Below are 6,029 nucleotides of genomic sequence, written 5' to 3'. Positions count from 1 at the left end.
TTAATGAGCTTATTTGCCAACAAATTAGTGCTTTAATAGTTATTGTACATATTCTGAAATTATTTTTTTCCCGTTCAAGATTGAATAAATTATTGGTCAATAATTATTTTAACTGCTTAAAATTATCTCCACTGAATTTTCATAGATGTCTTTCCTCATTCAAAACATGCATGACTTATAACAATAGCGACATGGAGGCTGTCTTGTAAGAAGCAGGAGCTGCTCATTCTTCCAGAACATCTGTCATTGCTTGTGTTCACCTCCAGCTATTTGGGGTTCCAGCTGTTCGTTGATGTGTGTATATTTTAGTTTTTTTATGTTATATGTTGGTTGTCTCACTCAGTATCGGTCTTTTTAGTGCTGTCATATTTGTTTTTTGTCTGTTGTCATTTTGTATATAAAATGGATGTGGTATGAGTGTCAATGAGAAAATTCTCTTAACTTTAACATACGTTTGTATCTTCTTTATTTATTTTTTATTAAAGTGGACCGGTGTTTTTTTTTTTTAATTATTGGTTGAACTATGCTGACCCCCCCTTTTTAAGTTAAAATTTATAAGTTTTTTCTATTCTTTCTACAACAGTAAAATTACCCCTTGACTGATGGACAGATCCTCATTGTAGGGATCATTTGAATGGTTGTTCCAAACCTTATAATGTATTTAGAGTTAATACAATTACAGGCCATAGTACGGCCTTCAGCACAGGGCTTTGGACCAGACCAGACAGCAAGATATAAAGGACCCTAAAATGACTAGTGTAAAGCAAATCAAACAGTCAAAGATCTAACCTATATACGAATTGAGAAATACCAATGACCCACACAGTCAACGAAAACTACAGAACAACCGGCTCATGATAGGTGAATAAATATGCAGCGGGTATGGATAGTATTGTCCCACCGGCAAACAATATTGCAGGTGAAGGCAGCACTTCTACATCTGCATGCATACTTTATTCCAACAACGAAAATTAAGACTTAATTGATGCAAGCTATACTTTATTGTAGTTTTTGCATGGGTAGGCATTATATTATTCATTATTTTTGCCCGAGCGATAGTGAGGGCTAAAAGTACACGAATATAATGCCTACCCATGTTAAAATTACAATAAAGTATAGCTTGCACCAATTATTACTGAATAGGACAATTAAGGTAATGTCTATGTCCGATAAGTATAAGTGTAAAAGCGTATGTGTAGGCTTTTCCGTGAACCTCCCTTTTTTGTTTGTTTTAAAAGAAGCAAACGGCTGGCACTGAGATTTTTTAGAGGGAGGAGTTTGAACAGCCAGCATGATCGGTTGTCGCATCTAGGTCAAATATGTCGATTTCGGAATGCAACACATTACAGTCATAATAAATTAATTAGTAACATCGAGTGCACCATTTAAGAAATTTTGAAAGTGTTTTAAAAGTTAAGGGAATATATTAATATTAAGTGCATGATAATTTGATAAAATTCATTATTCTAAAGAAGTCAATATACGCATGTGCAAACACATTTTATTGGATTTATAGCATGTGTTTGTTCACAAAGCGAAAGAAGCACGTTGTATTAGAATCAGCAGCAAAGTCAGGGGAATGTAAGTATGGGAAAAATAAATTAATGGTTATATGCCGAGATCCTTTTAGGTTCACAAAAATACAAACGGTACAAAAAGACAGCATTACTTTTCCGGATGTGGGAAGCTGGAATTAAGTTAGTGTGGCCTAAAGTATGGTTTGTCTCTCTTTAAAAGAGTACATTTGTATCAATCTTGGTCATTCCTTTTGATAAATCAATAATGGGTAAAGATGAGAAAGGAAACGGGGAATGTGTCAAAGCGACACCAACCCGACCATAGAGCAGACAACAGCCGAAGGCCAAAAATGGGACTTCAATGTAGCGAGAAACTTCCGCACCTGTAGGCGTCCTTCAGCTGGCCCCTTAAAAATATGTATACTATACTAAGTACAGTGATAATTACTTTTGTTAAGTGTTGAAATGTCAAACGTTTTTATACATTGGCAAGAAGAAAGTGAACAATACTGCATGTAATAAATCTTTGGGATTTTCAAGTATCAACATATGATTCCCACAACCCCTAGGGTAGGAAGTGCCACGTCTTTGAAACCGGCTGTGAGTGCTAATACAATTGATGTTAATAATTTAGAAATAGATTTTGTCGAACATTTGGAATACCTTGCAATAAAACGTTATTTGAAAGATATCATAAGGATGACCAAGAAAAGAATTATACAAATCGAACAATAACATTTATAGAACCCTAGCAACAAAACGGATAAAAGCGAGGGAATGTGTGTGCTTTTGGACAGTTGTCGTTGGTAACTGTCTGTAACACAGGTGTGGATAAGTGGTTTTCTTTCGTTTACTCGTCATTTAAAGCAGACCATTGGTTTCTCTGTTGAATCGTTTCCGATTTTTCATATCAGGACCTGTAAGTGGCTTACTTTACTGATAGTTGACTCGTTGCCATTTTTAAATCGTGACATTTTTTGGTTTGAAATATATGCATTAAAAACGTTTCAATAAAACAATAAACTTTTTTCTAAAAAAAAAATGATACATGACAATGTATTAATTTAAAGGCTACTTTAAATTAAACATTGATGCCAAAGTTACTTTTCATCGCTTATTACATTCTTGCCTGTAGGCTTATGGTGACATTTACTTCCACACTGTTTTCGCATGTACATTTGCACGTCATGGTTGTGCACGATCCTTTTCCGTTACACATTTTGTTTGCAATTGAAAAGATAGCATTTTTTGCAGCTGCGTGCATTGATGTCGAGGTTTTGGGTTATTTCGCTGTGTCTACGGTGCTTATGAATTTTCAAATATCGTAATTTGACTACAGTACACCATATTTTCAAAACAACTTAAACAAAATATGTTCCTTGCCAGTGACTTTTTGTGTAACAGTTTATTGAGAAAGTTTTGGAAGTTAACTTTTTAAGTCGACATATTTCTATTCACTCGTAATAACAAATCGGTTATTGATATCGATCGGTATAAAATGTGTTTATTATAGTTTTGACTAGGTAGTAAAATTAACTATGAGGAACTTATTATTTTTATTCAGTTAATCTCTTTATTATAATATGATAATAAAATTACCTATATTATAGCGTATTTTTGAGGAACGGTCATACATATGAAGAGTTGGTGTGGTCACGTTTCTCCAACATTTAGTAATTAGACTAAAATAACATTAGGGATTATGGGGTCCTCTTAAGGACTGGATCTTGATATCTACCTGTAATTCACCTGTTCTTAACCGAAATATTGTTAAAAAGGTATATATTTTTTGAAGACACATATATTTTTTAATAGTCTCCAGAAATTGTAAAAGTCGATATAATCTTACGCAGTGATGTATTTTTTTTATTTTATAAAAAAAAAAAGATGTGCATGGTACGATAGACAATAAGACAACTCTCTACAAGAGACCAAATGACATTGAAGTTACAATTATACATAAAAAAGAAGATGTGGTATGATTGCCAATGGGAAAACTATTCACAAGAGACCAACTGACACAGATATTAACAAAGAGAGGTCACCGTACGGCCTTCAACGCTGAGCAAAGTTATATCGCATAGTCAGCTATAAAAGGACCCGAGAAGCTTGAGACAAATGTTTAGCAACTCAAACGAGAAAACTAACGGCCTAATTTATGTACAATATAATGAACGAAACCGAATATATTACACAGGCTCTAACAATCCCCCTTATCTTGAGACATTGGTGCAACAGAACAATAAAAGAACTGTACAAAAACATAAATAAGCAACACATAATCTTAGACTAAATTATCAATCACTACACATCCAGTATAATACCGTACGGCCGAAAGCATTTTTTTTTGCTTTTTTATATATAATTTTGTCTATTTTTCATAGTAATGTATTATAGATTACAATGTTTCGATATTGAATAAAAATTAACATTTTGTATTTTGAGAGCTATTACGAATTTATATATCTTGAGTCATTAAGCCAGTTCCCACAGTTAAACACTATATAGATCACGACGCGACGTGATGTACCCAATTTGTACCAGCTCTGTTTTCGTGGAAAAAGTGGACAGATATTCGACTGACTCTTTCATCTTTTAAGACAGCATACCATGAAAACTGGCTTCGACTCTTGTGATATACAGACAGAACGACTAAGTAGATATGGTTCTTCGCACTAGAAGACAATAGCTTTCGATGACTTTTTACATAAATAAAACTTGGCTGTTTTGCATTGGTTTAGATCTTAACATTTACATGTAACACAAATACAAAAATATATCAAGTAATAGAATAAATTACTAAAATGAGGTACAGTCAGTGAACATTTCGATTTTTCATGTTACTTTTAATGAAAAAAAAATCTTTTAAAAATAATAATTTCGAGATTATTTCCTAATATTTTTTTATGAAATTTTCAGTTTGATAAAGAGTTCACTTGTCTATTTAATGATTTTTTTGGTTGAATAACCGTTTTAATTTTGTAAATCAAATACGGATGAAAATAATTCAGTAACAGTTTCGGGTTATACTCGACCAAAAATATATGGTATTTTTTTATAGAATTTTTTTTTAACAATACCCTTTTTACAATATTTTAGTTAAGACCTGATAAAGGTGAATTACAGGTAATTATCACGATGCCAGTCCTTATGAGGACCCCCTAATCCCTAATGTTGTTTTAGTCTAATTATCAAATGTTGGAGAAACGTGACTAAACCGAAGAGTTTAGAAGTTTTCAAAGTAAACTGTAACAGTGTGTAAATTACCCCGACCATATGCGTACGGTCGGACCATATGAGTATATACCCCTATGGTCATGACTATACGCGTATGATCAAAATACTCATATGGTCCGGAACATATTCATTAAATAAAACAGTAGCATAAAAACAATCATTACTTTTTAAAGGATAAATAAACCTATCATCATAAGATAAAATATCAAAATCACCATTATTTCTTTTAACTTCGTAAAATAATCTTTCACGCACACGCAAATCTGCATATAAAGGACAATCTAAAATAACATGTTTCTCATCTTCAATTTCATCAGAACACACAAAGCAAACTCCTTTATTTACAGTTTTATTTTCATATCGACCTGTTTCTATTCGCAAGGGGGCAACTACACACCTAAATTTAGCAAATGCATCTGGATCGTATTGAAATGTTTTTCCTCAAATACATCTGTGTTTCAGAAATATCTTTAAACAGTTGATAAGTATGTATCCCCCCCCCCCAACAATATTTAATATATGAATGACTGAAACGGTAATAATCAATCCCAATCTGCGAATATGTAGCAATCGATTATAAGGTGAGTTTGTCACAAACGAATTACATATATATTTATACAATTGCTTCATGGTCTTTTCCAGACTTTTATCATAACTATAATGCAGCCCTGGCTTATAAATATCGAATGCAACGGAGGATATGCTTGCACTTAGTAAGTCGGTTAAAGCGGTCAACAAGCTAAGACTCGCGTTGTTTTTTTTGGAATATAAAATTGAGAATGGAGATGGGGAATGTGTCAAAGAGACAACAACCAGACTGTAGAAAAAAACAACAGCAGAAGTTCACCAACAGGTCTTCAATGTAGCGATAAATTCCCGCACCCGGAGGCGTCCTTCAGCTGGTCCCTAAACAAATATATACTAGTTCAGTGATAATAAACGCCATACTAATTTCCAAATTGTACACAAGAAACTAAAATTAAAATAATACAAGACTAACAAAGGCCAGAGGCTCCTGACTTCGGACAGGCGCAAAAATGGTGCGGGGTTAAACATGTTTGTGAGATCTCAACCCTCCCCCTATACCTCTAGCCAATGTAGAAAAGTAAACGTTCATATATCGACTTTATATCAAACGGACTTATCACTGGCTTTAAAATGATTAAGTATCTTACATATTCTAACGCTAGAGTTATCTCGCTTTGAATATAATCTCGTTTCACGCACCGACGTACATTAGCGAAAATTATAAATAAATTTTGAAGGCAGTAACAA

The sequence above is a fragment of the Mytilus trossulus genome, chromosome 6 (assembly GCF_036588685.1).
Source record: "Mytilus trossulus isolate FHL-02 chromosome 6, PNRI_Mtr1.1.1.hap1, whole genome shotgun sequence".
Lineage (NCBI taxonomy): Eukaryota > Metazoa > Mollusca > Bivalvia > Mytilida > Mytilidae > Mytilus > Mytilus trossulus.
This window is presented reverse-complemented; position numbering follows the sequence as displayed.